The sequence below is a fragment of the Ictalurus punctatus genome, chromosome 2 (assembly GCF_001660625.3).
Source record: "Ictalurus punctatus breed USDA103 chromosome 2, Coco_2.0, whole genome shotgun sequence".
In the NCBI taxonomy this organism is placed as follows: domain Eukaryota; kingdom Metazoa; phylum Chordata; class Actinopteri; order Siluriformes; family Ictaluridae; genus Ictalurus; species Ictalurus punctatus.
Genome location: NC_030417.2, coordinates 5,706,400 through 5,724,455, shown reverse-complemented (window position 1 = coordinate 5,724,455; position 18,056 = coordinate 5,706,400). Strand labels below are relative to the sequence as shown.

Here is an 18,056-nt window from a genome sequence, read left to right as displayed (position 1 = left end):
ACACACACACACACACACACACACACACACTCTGTCTCTCTCTCTCACACACACATAACATTATAACTTTATAAGAATAATAAAAAGGGGTATTAAGATATTATAAGGGTAATATCTTATAATAATAAAATATATACTCTATATAAAATACTCTTTATAAAAATAAAGAGTAGCAGGATATGTAGGATAGTAGAAGGGTAATATAATGATATTATGAAGTAGGAAGTACAGTAAACCAAGCAGTATAACTATATATAAAATAGAGATATAGAGCAAATATGAAAGTAAAATATAAACCAGAAATACAGAAAAATGTAACTTACTTTTTAAATATAAACCAGAAATACAGAAAAATGTAACTTACATAATTCAGATGGTGAAGATTCTTGTCTCGCAAGGAAGGCCTTAATTTTAGAAAACCATGAGGAGCCATTTATAAGGGTAGCTGAGTCAAGCTTCCTCCGCGAGATAATAGTGAGACCAAGGTCTTTCTAAATTGTTTTGTCTCTCTCCACTTTCGAACCTAATGGTAAATTGGAAAGTCCTTTTTCAAAACATCATGGTAAATTTGATAAGCCTTTTCAAAACATAATGGTAATGTAGATGAGCTCTTTTTTAACCCTATTGGTATTGATATCATAGTCTTTCTGAAATATGTTGGTTATCTGCTGTGTAAATACAGTATAAATACTGGAGCTTGAGCTCCGGGTTTGAGATAACTTCTGAGAATTCTCATCTGTGTGGATCTCGTGTGGTGGAATGGAACCAATAAATCTGGACCCTTGCTTCTTCTCACTCATGGCTGGTGTCTTTTTTTCTATCTCCAACTGGGTTCGGAGATGTGAGTATTTGCTTCTATGTTGAATTTTAAGTGTTTTTTGGGTAATAGGCTAAATTTGAGCCAGCAGACTCTTCTGGCATAGTTACAGTATCTCACAAAAGTGAGTACACCCCTCACATTTTTGTAAATATTTGATTATATCTTTTCATGTGACAACACTGAAGAAATGACACTTTGCTACAATGTAAAGTAGTGAGTGTACAGCTTGTGTAACAGTGTAAATTTGCTGTCCCCTCAAAATAACTCAACACACAGCCATTAATGTCTAAACTGCTGGCAACAAAAGTGAGTACACCCCTAAGTGAAAATGTCCAAATTGGGCCCAAAGTGTCAATATTTTGTGTGGCCACCATTATTTTCCAGCACTGCCTTAACCCTCTTGGGCATGGAGTTCACCAGAGCTTCACAGGTTGCCACTGGAGTCCTCTTACACTCCTCCATGATGACATCACAGAGTTGGTGGATGTTAGAGACCTTGTACTCTTTCACCTTCCATTTGAGGATGCCCCACAGATACTCAATAGGGTTTAGGTCTGGAGACATGCTTGGACAGTCCATCACCTTCACCCTCAGCTTCTTTAGCAAGGTAGTGGTCGTCTTGGAGGTGTGTTTGGGGTCGTTATCATGCTGGAATACTGCATACTGATCATGCTCTGCTTGAGTATGTCACAGTACATGTTGGCATTCATGGTTCCCTCAATGAACTGTAGCTCCCCAGTGCCGGCAGCACTCATGCAGCCCCAGACCATGACACTCCCACCACCATGCTTGACTGTAGGCAAGACACACTTGTTTTTGTACTCCTCACCTGGTTGCCACCACACACGCTTGACACCATTTGAACCAAATAAGTTTATCTTGGTCTCATCAGACCACAGGACATGGTTCCAGTAATCCATGTTCTTAGTCTACTTGTCTTCAGCAAACTGTTTGCGGACTTTCTTGTGCATCATCTTTAGAAGAAGCTTCCTTCTGGGACGACAGCCTTGCAGACCAGTTTGATGCAATGTGCGACGTATGGTCTGAGCACTGACAGGCTGACTCCCGCCCCTTCAACCTCTGCAGCAATGCTTGGCAGCACTCATACATCTATTTCCCAAAGACAACCTCTGGATATGATGCTGAGCACATGTACTCAACTTCCTTGGTCGACCATGGCGAGGCCTGTTCTGAGTGGAACCTGTCCTGTTAAACCATTATTTCCCTCTGCATCTGGTCTGGAATCGATCAGTTTCCTGTCCACACTGTTGTACAATGGTGCATCTGTGGACCTCACCTTGCCTGGGAGCAAGAAACCTTACTTATAATCTTTTAAGTGTGTGTGTGTGTGTGTGTGTGTGTGTGTGTGTGTGTGTGTGTGTGTGTGTGTCAAGAGATTGAAACACATTTGAGGTGTCTGAAGCCAAGAGCTCTGTATAATGCATGAGTTTTTTCGTGTGGCAGTGGGCCGGGTTGGAGCGCTGCTCCGGTCCCTGTCATCAGCCGTGTACATTTCTCCTTCTCCTGGTCTGTTCCTCTTCCACCGAGCAGCGCGATGGTATAAAATATAGAAGTGCAGTTTACTCTGCTGGGGGAACATGGTCATGCTGATCATGCTGGTCATGCTGACCAAGGAGTAATGATCGAGTTAATGATGTGCCTCTCACCAGCAACACGTCTTTTAAGAGGCTTCTATCTGCTGCTTTTCCACATTTTTTTCCCCACTTGCACTCTGAAGTGTTCTATGCAACCTATAATACAGTGTATGTTTTTACACATTTACTGAGTTACATCTCTCACAATCTCTGTCTTAGTGAATGTATCTATAATAACTCATATGTAATAGAAAAGTTATTTTCCTGTAACTTGTAACTGTCACTTCTTCATTCTGGTCTTAGCTGTAAATAGATGTGTGTGAATTTCACACCTTTTTCTGCTGTCTCTCTCCTCAGTGACCATCTTCACTTCCTGCATTACGCCTTATTGATAGATCTTTTTTCTTACATGTATTTATCAATCCTGTGTTCACATTTTCAAAAACAGCGGTCTATGTGGACTGAACTGTGTATCACTTTTCAGTGCTTTGACACAAAAAGTATTGAATAACCTCAGCTTTCAAAATTAATGAATACTTTTCTCACTCAAACGTCATCAAAACTCTGTTCCACAGGGGATGCAGGCGACGTGTCCCCCTCACTTCTAATAAAATGTAAATTCGTCCCCTGCACTTTTCACTGGTCATGGTCAATTTGTGTATCTTTGATTTCTATACGTGTACATGTCTATAAGTCTTTACGTGACCTGATGTTGCCATGACAATCGGTCACTCACGTCACGTGCCACGCCCATGTTCACACCCACGCTCAGTGCTCAGAGGTCATGATGAACTCAAAGGGGCAAAAAAAAATTCTCTCCTTTTTTTTTCTGTAAGAGAACCCTTAGAATTATTAACTGGTTGACCCCCCCCCCCCTTTTTGAGGTCATTAACTCAAGGGTTCACATCATTTTTCCACAAGCACTGTGCGATTTTTTTTTGGTTGTTCTCTATATTTTTTTTTTGTGTTATTATTTTAGACACATTATATTTGTCAATACCCTTGACTTAGATGAAGATCAGATCACATTTTATGACAAATTTATTTCAGAAAACCATGAAATTCCAAAAGGTTCACATACTTTTTCTTGCCACTGTATAATAAAGTAGTGTGTGAATATAAGTATATATTATATATTGTGTGCTATGTATATGCAATACAATGTATACTAAACACAATATAACAATCTACACAGTGGCTTAGTGGTTAGCACGTTCCCCTCACACCGCCAGGGTTGGAGGTTCGATTCCCCCGCTGCCCTGTGTTTGTGGAGTTTGCATTTGTGCGGAGTTTGTCCGGGTACTCTGGTTTCTTCCCCCAGTCCAAAGACCTGCATGGTAGGCTGATTGGCATGTCCAAAGTGTCCATAGTGTATGAATGTGTGCCCTGTGTGTGTGGAAAAGTGTGTGTGATTGTGTACCCCGCCTTGTGCCCCATGCTGCCTGGGATAGGCTCCAGGTTCCCCGTGACCCTGAAAAGGATAAGCGGTATAGAAGATGGATGGATGGAAGAGATACAACCCATCAATTAGACGAAGGTCAGAAAAAATGCCCTTGACATTCTGTCCCCAAGCACATCTGAAATGATGGCTACGCCCCTGTGTGTATCTGCAGCTTATTTTTCCGCATGTTTACATACTGTTTCCAAAAACTAATCAACATTTGTAACCAAATCAAATTTTGATTTTGAGGCGTGTATGAAGTGTATAATTTAGTACATTAGAGAACTCTCACAATCTCTGTCTTATTGAATTATCTTCAAGAACTCATATAAAGTGTATTAGAAAAGTTCTTTTCCGGTAACTTGTAATGTTCGTCATTTCTTCATTCTCTTTTGGACTGTAAATAGATGCGTGTAAATTTCACCCCACCTTCTGCTGTCCCTCTGTCAGTGACCACCATCTTCACTTCACTTAAGTAATGCCTTACCTTTATTTATAGGATAAGGTACATGCCATGAACATATACAGTATGTTAAGAAGTATGTTTTTAAGCAAGGTGAAGTATATTAACTGAAGTATTATTTTCCATTGTAAAAACATTGTTAGCTAAAATAAAATAATTAAAACAAATATTAAAGATATTAAAGTCTGCATGAGGGAGTGACTACACTGTCTAACACTTTTGAGAGTCAGAAGAAATCTTTACCTCTTAAAGGTACATTTTCATTAATGACTGTGAGCATGCTTTGTGTCCAGTGTCATGTGCCATATTACTAACAGTGATAAAAACAGTCGTTAGTTTTAATAAGTTTTGTCTTTTCAGTAGGAAGAAGAGAAACTTCAACAAACTCTCCACCTGCATCATCAACAGTAAAACAAGGTAAACCAGACATCAGCCTCCCTCTAGGTGCCAAAACTTTTCATTATCAATGAAAATACACATCTGTATTATTACATTTATTAACATTTTGGTGTGTTTTATTACACAGTTTTCATCATTCTGGCGGTTTTATTGTTGGTGATACCCGGCGTAGTGGCATTTATTTGTTGGAGACGCACAGGTACAAAACACACACGCACACACACACACACACACACACACACACACACACACACACACACACACACACAAAACAAATACACACATACGAACACATATGTACACACACACAACAACATCAAATTCTGAGATTGATGAACTGAAACCTGTAGAAGCAGCAGCACTTCTGTAAGTGTCTCTGGATAAGGAAAATGAAATTGTGTAGTTTCCACTAGAGGTGTGATTTCTGAGGTCTTTTCTCTTTAGGAGGAAGATGTGGAGAGAACGTGATTACTGAAGGACGTCCGGACTGTAAGAGAAAGCGGAAGGATCAGGTTAGTGTACATGCAGTTCGGCGCTCAGCTGCATTTTTATTATTATCTTTATGTCTTTGAGTCCTGCTGTATTTCTAATTTAATCTCCATTTAATTCTGCATGGCTTCTATAATAACAGTTATTGCAGATTTGTTTCTACCTTTAGATCTTTACTTGTATTTGTGATACACTGCAGGTAACACACATGAACCACACATGCTTTCACTGAACACATGGTGTAAAGAAAGAAGTCAGATTTGGAGATTTGTTTCTTTAAATGATTTTACTTGCTTCTTGGAGTCGACAGTAAAAGCACTAGAAATTGGTGTGTGTATGTTTTATATGTATAATTTTCATGTTCTGTCTTTCCACAGACTGAACCTGATGTTACTTACTCTACTGTAACCCACGTGAACACAGCCGGAGCAGCACGGGTCCAGATCAACGCTGGAGACAAAACTGAATATGCCAGCGTTATAACAAACTAATCCTTCAGTATATATATACATAGATACACTCTCAGATATTATATAATAATAATAATGAAAACATTTATTAAATACACACCGTGGTAAGCATGTTTTTCCCCAAATTGTTGTTTTTCATGTTTTTCTTTGTTTTTTTCAAGTAAATAGCAGATTCAGCTATATGAATGTAAAGGGGAAAGGGGGCGGGATTTCCAGAGTATTGCATTACATTTATTTATGTTAGCTAAGGGTATTGTTCCTCATTTACTTTGTGTGTTAATCATTAACAATTGCTGATGGATAATCTTGCAGAAGTATTTAGAGCGTACGCATCATCTTATATCTTATGTGTTCATTTCTTATTCTGATATAAGAATGACATGTAGAAGGCTTTTATCATCATCCTGTTTCGTGTAAGAAGACTCCTATATCTGTTCTTGTTTGTGACTTTTAAAGTCTGCTGAGTTCGGGTAAAAATAAAAGAATGAGAATCGATGCATCCGACTGGAATGAATGTGTATTTCTAACCTAGCTTTTGTGAATGTTTCCTAACACTCCTAGCAATTATCATTACTGAATTCACTTTTTCAGGACTCACACAGTTAGCAGTCTGAGTGGATGTAGCCGTGGATCAGTTTTCATTACACTTACACAAACTTGTGGCACTGAATATAATGATATGAATATACAGTATATAATATAAATAGCCTTATTCAAACTTCATGAATTCTGTTTTCTCTCAAACTCGACCTCCAGCAGAACTCAGTACATCTACAGCACTTTTTCTTCCTGTTTACCTAATATTTACAAAACTGCTGAATATTGGTTCAATATGTAACAATGGGCTCTCAGGAAGGTTATAGGGCTCCATATACATGAGGATTATTTATACAAAATCAGGGTTAAAAAGCTCCAGCTCAGACACCAAAAAACACTGAGCAAACACAATTAAAAACAATTACTGTGCAGATTGAACTTGATAAGAAGGTATGAACATTTCAATTATGTTGTTATAAAAATTACATTACTTAGGGAAGTGTTCAGTGTAGAATACAACTAACTGCACTAGTCAGTGTTACTAGTTAGTGTTACTAATTTAACCCCCTTATGAAACTCCAACCAAAAAAAAACAAACAAAAAAAAAACTAGTCTTAGTGAAGAATGATAATGAACCTACAGGTGTAGATGGCAGCAACGACAAACAACAAAAATGATTACCAAATGTGGCAGGGTAAGTGATTTGGCTGTCCTATTGGTTCTGCTTGGGATATGGTTTCGGCAGACCAATAGGATGAGTGCTACCCAATTATTTAAGGACCCTTATTTTGGTAAGCAGATAGGTGTCTTGGTGATTCCGAGTCCCTCGTTGGCAGGAGATGGCAGAAGGAAGTGACGAATCAGGAAGTGAGATGTGGTTTGAAGAAAATGGCAGTAGAGATAGGAGTGTATGGAACATAGTAAGATCGAGAAAACTGGAAAAAAAGGAAAAGAGAATGTCTAACACAGAGGAAACAGATAGCGAGCAAAGTGTTAGCTTAGGAAAACAAAACAGGAAGAGGAACACAAAGTAATCATAACATTATCTCAAGAAGGGACAGCGTTTGGTGTGTGGAGTCCAGTGGTTAGCACGTTCGCCTCACTGGTCTGGGGTTCGATTCCCGCCGGGGCCATGTGTGTGCGGAGTTTGCATGTTCTCCCCGTGCTGCGGGGGTTTCCCCTGGGTACTCCGGTTTCCTCCCTCAGTCCAAAAACATGCATGGTAGGCTGATTGGCATGTCCAAAGTGCCCGTAGTGTATGAAATGGTTTGTGAGTGTGTATGTGAGTGTGTCCTGCCATGGACTGTCCAGGGTGTACCCCACCTTGTGCCTGATGCTCCCTGGGATAGGCTCCAGGTTCCCCCACGACCCTGACGAAGGAGTAAGCAGTAGAAGATGGATGGATGGATCTCTAATGATTAGTTGTAGAAATATAGCCCACCAAGGGACAGCCATGCAACTGAATAAAATAGATGGTAAGAGAGTTCACTGTTCGGTGAAGGTGTAAAGCTCAAATGCTGCAACTGTGGAGGAGAGCACAGCTCAGCTTATTGTGGCTGTGAAGCCAGCAAGAAGGCACTGGAGATGCAACTAGTGAAGACATTGCAAGGAATAACATAAGCGGAAGCAGTAAATAAAGTGTCTGTTGAAAGGAAGGACTATAAATCAGAAAATAAAGATAGACCTTGCGGGGGCTGTGAAAAGATTGCAGTAAGGAAAGATATGCTAATTATGAGCAAGAAAGAATTTTTGTTGTTTATGGTTGAGGGTATAAATTGCTCAGCACAGACCGAGAGAAAGACTGAAAAGATCAAAATAATAATTAAATCAGCTGAAAAATACCTTGGTATTAAAGGACTCAGCAGTGAAGGAGTGGAGGAAATGTTAACTGCAGGAATCTCTAACTCTCAGTCATGGGCTGGTGGCTCTTCATGATCCTAATTATATTGAGTGGAATGCCAAGAGTCTTATAGCTAATGGACAAGAATTCAAAAAGTTTGTGACTGATCTGTTAGATAAACCTCAGGTAATATGTGTGCAAGAGATGTGGTTAAAACCACAGTTAGACTTTGTGATTTATGGATATACTACAATCAGAAACGATAGGGAAACGGGTAAAGGTGGAGGGGTAGCAACCTTTGTAAGAAATGATGTGAAATATAACCTAGTCAATAAAGGGAAAGAACAGGAATCTGTGGTAGTCAGAATATTGTGAGGAAAAGACAGTATAAGGATAGTCAACTTTTATAATCCCTGTAATAGACTGAGCACTGATATACTGAATGCAGTATGTGGATTGACACAAGGGAAAATAGTATGGTGTGGGGATTTTAATGCACACAGCACGATATGGGGGAGTAAGAACACAGATGTAAATGGGTCAGTAATAGAGGAATTTATAGATGATAAAAACCTGGTATGTGTTAATGATGGGAAGGGCACACGGTATAGTAGCTCACATAACACAGAAAGTGCTGCTGATCTGACTGTAATGTCAACTGAAATGGCAGGAATCAGCACATGGGAGGTTTTAGACCAGTCGACAGTAGGTAGTGATCACTATCCAATAATAACCAGGAAAGGAGTAGAGATACACCAGGATAGCGAAATGAGAATACCAAGGTGGAGGTTAGATAAAGCTGATTGAAATAAAATGTATGGAATTAGTGAATAAGGATATTATAGATGTAGAATAAATGAACAGGAAAGTGACTACGGCAATTATACAAACAGCTGAAGAAACAATTCCTAAAAAGACAAGATGTGAATGAAGAAAGAACGTGCCATGGTGGAATGAGAGCTGTGGTATAGTAATTAAAAAGAGAAATAAAGCTTTTAGGCAACTCAAAGCTCACCATACACTGGTAACTTTGATTAACTATAAAAGGGCACAAGCAGTAGTTCGGAAAACAATTAGATCAGCCAAACGTGGGTATTGGAGACAATTCTGCAATAAAATTGGAAGAGAAACCCAGCTATCAGACATATGGAGAACAATTAGGAAAATGAGCGGAATAAGGAACAGTGTAGAAATACCAATGTTAAGTAGCAATAATATAAATGCGATTAGCAATGCAGAAAAAGCAGAACTCTTGGTAAAAACTTTTGTGAAGATCCACAGTACTGAAAACCTATCCTCAACAGCTAAGCAGTGTAGAGATCAGACACTTGCCCAAAATCCAGGGATAGTGGAAAGAAGGACTACATCAGGGGGAGAGTTGGACTTACCATTTACTCTATTTGATTTAAAAAGGGCCACATCAAAAAGCACGGCAAATGCCACCAGGGAAAGTTGGTATATGCCATAGCATGTTAGATCACATGAGAGACACCACACTTGATATAGTATTAAAACTGTTCAATATGGTATGGAATACAGGAAAAATCCCACTATCATGGAAACAGGCAGTTTTACTTCCAATACTCAAACCTGGAAAAGACCCGTCAGATCCAGCAAGCTATAGACCCATAGCATTAACGTCACAGTTAGGCAAAACTATGGAGAGGATGGTAACAGATAGACTAGATCACTATATAGAAAGTAAAGGGCTTCTTTCACCGTATCAGTCAGGATTTCGTAAAGGGAGGGGGACAATGGATTCTATATTATGCCTAGAGTCAGAAATTAGGAAAGCTCAGACTAACAAAGAAAGTGTAATTTCTGTATTTTACGATGTTAAAAAAGCGTATGATATACTTTGGAAGGATGGACTTCTAATTAAACTTGGCAAATTAGGAATAAATGGTAAGATGTATAATTGGGTATTAGACTTCCTGAACAGAAGAGCAATAGAAGTTAGAGTAGGTGCAGAGTACTCAAATAGGTATGCAGTGGAAAATGCTACCCCACAAGGCAGTGTATGTAGCCCAATACTGTTTAATATTATGATTAATGACATATTTGATCAGGTCGGAGGAAATATAGGAAAGTCGCTTTATGTGGATGATGGGGCGCTCTGGATTAGGGGTCAGAATATAGAATATTTAAGAAAGAAAATGCAATATGCAATAGAGAAAGTAGAACAGTGGACAAATGAATGGGGATTTAACTATCAATTTCAAAATCACAAGGTATAGGTTTCTCCAAACGTCATAAAACAGTACCACTTAAATTATATGGGCTAGATCTTGAACAGGTCAAGGCTGTGAGATTTTTAGGAATGTTGTTTGATGAGAAGCTGACCTGGGGTCTGCATATTGATAAAATTAAAAACAAATGTAAAAAGATTAGTAATGTTCTGAGATGTCTGTCAGGGCGAGACTAGGGAGCAAGTAGGGCATTGCTCATAAATACATATCAGGCTCTTATGAGGGCTGCCTCTGATTATGGCTGCCTAGCATATATGTCGGCATCACAATCAAATCTTAAAAAGCTTGATGTGGAACAGGCACAAGCACTTCGGATCTGTACTAGAGCATTTATAATTACGCATCTTAGAATAGGTCATGCTGGCTTAAATCTAGCATTAAACAGAATAGGAAAACACCCCACTGGACTCTGCACACACTGCAGTACACAAGAGACAGTGAAACACATTCTGTTAGACTGCAAAAGGTATGAGGAGGAAAGAGCTGAGCTAGAGATGCAGATTGGAAAACAAAACATGACACTAGAGAACTTGTTGGGGAAAACATCTGGGGAAATGCACCGCCCCTTAATGAACTATTTAAAAAGTACTGGTATAAGTGAGAGAATTTAGTAATCTATAGTACGAATAACTAGTATATAGCTATTTATCTCTTTATTTTCTTTTATGTATGCAGTATCATTTTGGTATTATTATTATTAGTCTTTTCTTTTCTATTTAATTTTATTATTATTATTATTATTATTATTATTATTATTATTATTATTTACTATTAATTTTATTATGTTTTTTCCTGCCAATCTACTGCCCACACTCCAGTCCAGTAGGTGGCGGTAATGCACCTTTAGTGGTTTGATAACCGCCATTAAAAACAAGAAGAAGAAGAAGAAGAAGCAGCAGGCATTTCCAGTTTCCACTTCCATTCGATACGTTCAGGCTTTGTCACGGCGTAATGAGGTGAACACCTCAAGGCTAATTTGTTGTTTTTATAGTGTTAGAGCGGCGCTGGTGGCGCGTGCATTGAGGCGAATTGGTGCCGGAGATCACGTAAAGTGATCGCAACATTTAGCCGGTGGCTGAGTGGTGTGTGTGTGTGTGTGTGTGTGTGTGTGTGTGTGTGTGTGTGTGTGTGTGTGTGTGTGTGTGTGTGTGTGTGTGTGTGTGTGTGTCGAGCCGCGGTACCTGTGATTAATCATACAACTTCGCGTCTGGTGTTTTGTTCAATCTAATGGTGAGAGTGGGGAGTTGAGTTAAGTCTTCTCTAAGACAAACCCCTAGCCGGAGACGCTACATGTGACGCTGCTGTTTTGCTTTAGTGCATCAACAATTGTTTTGCTTTAGTGCATCAACAGTTGTTTTGCTTTTATGTACTGTTTTGCTTCATGGTTTTATGTATTTTGTTTTACTTTAGTTTTGGATGTATGTCTGGTTCGTTTTGCAAGCACATATAGTAAGAGAGTGAGCAGTCTGAGAGTGGTAAAATTAGTGTTTCCTAGCCTCAGATCTGTTTCAGGTTTGTTGATCTACATAACCACTTTACTACTGAGAGGGTGTATGTTAAGCCTTACTGTCTCCATGCTACAGTGGCCATAATTGTCCTTTGTCCCTTTTTATTATTATTATTTTTTTAAACCGTAATTCTGGTTCTGCTTGGGTGCTGTCCACTGCCTCCATTTCTTGTGGTGGTGTCAGTGGGCCTGGGTGTTATAGCTACCATACCACAGTGTCTGTAATATTTGTCTTTCTGTGTCTTGTTGTTTAGTGTTTGTGTAACTTTGGGTTAGCTGGTGTCTTCTTTGTCTCCAGGAGCCAGTGAGTCTTGGTGGGACAGGGTAGGCTAGCTGCATTTATTCAGTGGTGTGTTTCACAGCGTGCTCAGTGTGTCAACACAACTTCCTTATGGTGTAGGTAGTGTGCGATTTTGGTGGGTTTGGATGACCTCCTGAGCTGTAGCTGACCTGCCTTGTCCCTGCCAAGCCTGGGCCTGGAGAAGTTCTTAATTTTTAAAATATTTATTGTGCTTCAGGGGAAAGTGATTTATTTCCGTCAAGTTTTAAATGATGCTTAAGTGTCATAATAAAATACAAATTTTTATATTCGTACTCATGTCTCACTCTCATTTTCCTTGCCCCTATTGGTGAAACTTGTGTGTGCCTTTTGTTTGTTAGTATTTCCCTGGTTCTCCCTCAAGGTGGTGTAGTTGGATTTACTGCATTTGGGATAAACGTTTTCCCTCCACTTAGGAATGCCACATTTCTGGTGTAGTTGGCAGGATAAACGTCTCCCTTCACATTGAATATTGCTACACAAACATGCAAAGTAAATGGAGATCTATTGGATTTATTCAGTTTGTTTTGGCTAATAACAATCTGTTTGTAAGGCTTGTGATCCACAGCTGAAAAAGTCGTCATCTGAACAGAGCAGACGCAGAGAGAGGTGAGAGTGCAGCGGGGAAGTAACACCTCGTGCTTGCAGGACAGAACTGGCCACAAATGGAAAGTCGCTAAGGTTTGTCCAGAAAGTCGCTAGATTTGTCGCTAGGCAGAAATCTGGATGTAGATTTACATCTCTAATGAGCAATTATCTGTAGACCAGCTGTAGTAGCAGCTTTATGGCACAAGATGTCGCTACTTAGTCGCTTAGCCGTAGCTCTATAATCAAAGACCTAGGAAGAATAAATAAATAATTAAACTAAACAATTAAATAAACTATTTTAAGCTATTTAAACTCTAATAAATTATGTTACTGATTACAATTATACTCATGATTTTATTACTTTTCATGATCATCACTCATGACCAGCCTCTAAGTGCTCCTCAGCTCACACATGGTAAATGTGTCTTTATTATTTCCTGTAAGTCTAGTTAAACACACTTGCTGGTGAATATACTAATTAACATTACAGCTTTGTCCTAAACACTAGAAGTCATGTGTTGAAATTAGTGAAGTTAATGTTTATTAAATTAATTCATGCCCAGGTGTTTTTTTTTTTTTTTTTGATTGGGGGGGAGGTTATGATACTATAAAGTAAGATAAAACCACCACATGAGAGAAAATATAAATAAATATTAATACTGCATATAAAATGTAAATTGAGCCATGGAAAGAGTGATGAAAGAGATTTTGAAAAAATGATAAATGAGACAGTGGTTGTTGTGGTTTCCTGATAATCACACTATATAACAGAGAGACACTCAGGCAGTGTGACAGTGTGTGTGTGTGTGTGTCACTTTGAGGGACTGGTGTGTGTGTGCAGAAAAATCAGTAATGATGAAGTGCTTGTATCTTTTGTCTGTTGTGTTTCACGTCGCTGCAGGTGAGTGAAGTTATTTTTTATTTTCTATTACAGAAAGGAGAGAGAATATTATCCAGTTCTTAGTTCAGCTGCTTTGTGTTTAGTTCATGTGGTTTCTGTCCAGACTGGGTTTACAGTAGGCCGTAGTTCAGTCCTGTTCCTGAACGACCAAACACTGTCAAATGTTTATCATTTAGAGTTTTACTTAATAACAACTTTACTTACTACAGTGTTATAATAATAATCGGCCCAACAGAGCTGAACACATTCAATTGAACTATTTGATTATGGCTTCATATTTTATAAATGTAATGTTATTAAAATGCTAAATTTCAAGACCAGCATGTATTTGTAGTTAAAATGTCCAAAGACAGCAGTAATCTTTATACACGAGGTAAACATATCATGCCTTGTGTTATAATCTCCTTATTTAGACCTGTTCAGCTTTGATCATGTGGATTTTTTCTTCCTGATTAACTTCAGTCTAAAATGTACTGATGAAGAGAGGTGGGTGAATGAATAAGGAGGAATCTACAGTGAGATTATTTTACATCCCTATAATACTTACAGTGTATGTTTTTACACATTTACTGAATTACATCTCTCACAATCTCTGTCTTATTGAATGTATCTATAATAACTCATAAAGTGTAGTAGAAAAGTTATTTTCCTGTAACTTGTAACTGTCACTTCTTCATTCTGGTCTTAGCTGTAAATAGATGCGTGTGAATTTCACACCTTTTTCTGCTGTCCCTCTGTCAGTGACCATCTTCACTTCCTGCATTATGCCTTATTCACAGTTTTGTACTTTTAAAAATGGTTAAATGCACTTATCAGTGCTGTATTTTCATGTCACTGCAAACCAGCGACTCCATTTCCCAGATTACACCACGAACTACAAACATGGCCGACGACTACAACTCCCAAAGCTACACACTATCACTCACCTTCTCTTGAGAACTAATAAGACTGACCTATTCCCAATTACAGTCTCAATCACACCACACTACTTAAGGGATTTTCACACACACAGTAATTGTGAAGTATATGCTCCGTTAAATTTTTGTCTCTGCCATTAACGAGCCTTGATATCTTGTTTGTTTATGCTGGTTTTAACAATGTTCTTGTTTTCGACCTGGTCTTTTTGCTTTGCCTTGTTTGGACTGATTGCCTGACCTCTGCTTGTCTGTTTATTGATGTCTACCTGATTCCCTGGACTTGTTATTTTATTAAACTGCCATAGCTACACTTGCTTCCGTCCTAACCTCCATTTTGTGACATGTATTCACAATTTCAAATCTCAAATCAGCGGTCGATGTGGACTGAACTGTGGATCACTTTTCATTACTTTGACACAATTCAGTAAAATAAATTAAAATAAATAAATTAAAATAAATAAAATAAATTGTTGCAAAGTAAATAAATAGATAAAAAAAGAGAAAAACTGCTGATTTCCTGTTTAACCTCACCCAGCTGTTCTGTTTTTCACTTTATTACCATCTATACAAAAGGGGAACTCTGTGGATCTATGAGCAATGTGGTGATGCAGTGGGTAGCGTTGTCTCCTCACAGCTCCAGGGTCCCCGCTTCAGTCCTGAGCTCGGGCTTCTGTCTGTGTGGAGTTTCTGTGCTTGTTCTCCCCATGTCCATGTGGGTTTTCTGTGGGTTCTCTGGTTTCCTCCCACCTCCTAAAATACACCAGTAGGTGGACTGACTAAAACTGCTGTGTGTGTGTGTGTGTGTGTGTGTGTGTGTGTGTGTGTGTGTGTGTGTGTGTGTGTGTGTGTGTGTGTGTGTGTGTGTGTGTGTGTGGGGTTCCTGCAATTGACTGACGGACAATCCAGGGTGTATTTCGGGTATACTCCGGGGTATGATGTTGAGAAGAGAGACTTTGCTAGTACTTTGGTTAAATGAGTTGGATTTGTGGGGTGTATGAAATGTTTTGGTAGTTATATGGGGGTGCAGTTTCCAGGGGGGATGACTGCTGAGAAGGAATACAGAGACATCAAGCTTTATGTTAAAGGTAAAGCATTTCATTACACAATAAAAGTGGATATTCCGTGAAAGCAGACTTGATCAGACTTTATTGAAACAGAAAAGTGAGACAGTCTGCAGAAAGTCCAAATTATTCAAACACACACAGCCCTTTTTATACCTTTCTCCACAGCGTACTCATCTTAGGCGGGTTTTTGCCTTTCCTCATTAAAACAGACCAATCTTCTTTGCCACAATTAATTATTCATGTCTATATGATATCTTAAATTTGTGGAGCATGTGCAGTTAGTTGTTTTTCTTAAAACGGTTTTATGAGGACAAGGTTTCTTTTTTTTTTCTTTTCTTTTTTTTTTTCTTTATTTTTTAAAAAGGTTTCACTCAGAGTCAGAGTCAACACTCCCTTCTTATGCCTCAATGAGCTTCTGTCTGTTTCTATCTCTGGTCCTAGCTGATATCTACCTCCCTTCCTAAGGCCCTATACTAACTCGTTAATTGGTATCAGGCCTCAAGGTTATTTACTTCTGTGCAGGAAGATATAGGCTAGTACAGAAAAACAATTACTGTACAGTAAGACACAATTCTTCTAACTCAATACACACTTAGAATATAACTTGATCAAAAAGTGTTCTATGGATTTGGATTATGCTTCTAAATATTGATTATACATATATATTATGCTTAAATAATAAATCTAAATGTTATACATATTGATTACACTTTATTAGCATATCCAAATGTTAATTACACATATTGATTATACTTCATAAATATTTTCTATAGTGTCAGTAGCCACGTTTCCATCCAAGGGTTTTTTAGCGATGAAAGCTTTAGCGCATTAAAATGTTTACTGTTATATCTGATGGAAATGCAAATTATCGATATAATTTCATAAGTGTCGACATAATCTTTGTTCATTTAACTTGAGCACATAAACTCTATATCGATACTTTAAATGTTGCGAAAAATAGCTTGGAAAAAGTTTTTGTCGAAAAAAATGACATTCACGCAAAACAAAAGTGTCACATGACAAAATTTATCCACCAGTCGGGGGAAGAATAAGGGATGTGTGTGACATCCAGCGCACTGCAAACCTGTGACACAAGATGCGGCAAGGAATTACGATATGCAGTTTCATTGTCCTCCGCTATATTCAGCAGCCTGATATAACGCCGCATTCATTTTTCTTTAATAGCTGTGCATACACCATATACACATCCATGGACAGTCGTTTTACTGACCCCGAAAGTTTCCCCCAATACACTGTACTCGGCGCAGGATGCCAGCTTGAACCTCCACCATGGGCAGGGCCGGAGTGGGACACATTTTTAGCTCGGGAGTTTAATGCCCAAAACCAGCCCATTTTTTTCGTGGTGGAAGAACTTGGATAAATGAAGAGACAGTTCAGTTCTTACTATCCCGTTATATTTATTACTGACATGTTTCACCAAGAATATAAGATATCTTAAGATAAATAACATATAACAGGCTACTGAGTATAGTTTTCTTCTACAAAAAGTCCAACTGTAACATTATGAAAAACAATGTTTGTTTGCATTCAAACTAATATGAAATATTTCAGTAAGAAATGTGATGATGGTTTGTTTATATCTTCACGGTAAGGACCTGAGTACACGTGTGTGTGTGTGTGTGTGTCCGTGTGGATTAGCAGGAAGAGCAGAGATGGAGCAGGACAATGGCTGTTGGTCCTGCAGTAAATGTTTTGGTTTTGCTGTCAGCGTGTGTGAGAGATGAATCAGTACAAAGGTAGATAAAGGAGAAGAGAGGGACAGACTGACCACATGGGGTAAAAGTAACTGAGATTCCTACCTAGTTACGTGTGTGCTCCTGGAGAGCGGAGACACTTACTCGGAGGGGTGCGCGCTGGGAGTAACTCGTCAGTTACCATGGAGACTTGGCATACCGCTTACTCCAGTGACCTCTCACCTTTGCGTGTCTCTCTGTGTGTGTTGCTTTACAATTCCCTTATAGAAGACTTTTTTTTTTTACACACACTCGTGCCCTCTCTCTCTTTCTCTGGGAGTATCTGATGACTCTGATGTGGAGCAGCTGTTGCATTTCTCAGAGTCGCCCTCATTTCTTCCCCCTTCTTTCATTCCTCCCTTCTTTCTCTCCCCACATTACAACAGCAGCTTCACTCAGAATCTCTCTGTCTCTCTCTGTGTGTGTGTGTGTGTGTGTGTGTGTGTGTGTGTGTGTGTGTGTGTGTGTGTGTGTGTGTGTGTGTGTGTGTGTGTGTATAAGTGTAATTAGCTTTTTTTCTGACGTTGAGGGAGTGCATGTGTGATGGAAAATTGTAATGATTAAAAATAAATAAATAAATAAATATTTGTTCACTTGTCTGTGATATAAATGTAATTATTGTATGATTCCAATCATTCCAATGATTTTTATAGTCAACATCGCTGAATTTGTGTATTTTCATGTGTATTTTTTTTAAATATCA

The 18,056-nt window shown here is 38.7% G+C and overlaps 1 protein-coding gene and 1 long non-coding RNA gene across 2 annotated transcripts in view; both read left to right on the top strand.

Annotated features, from left to right (window-relative positions):
* Nucleotides 1-18,056, top strand: part of LOC108261109 (basement membrane-specific heparan sulfate proteoglycan core protein) — a 73,910-nt gene that overhangs the window by 42,934 nt on the left and 12,920 nt on the right. The window lies entirely within an intron of this gene.
* LOC128635230 (uncharacterized) lies at nucleotides 3,319-4,906 on the top strand. The gene is made up of 3 exons (XR_008398160.1): nucleotides 3,319-4,331; nucleotides 4,680-4,736; nucleotides 4,846-4,906. It is a non-coding gene; the product is annotated as an uncharacterized LOC128635230 (long non-coding RNA).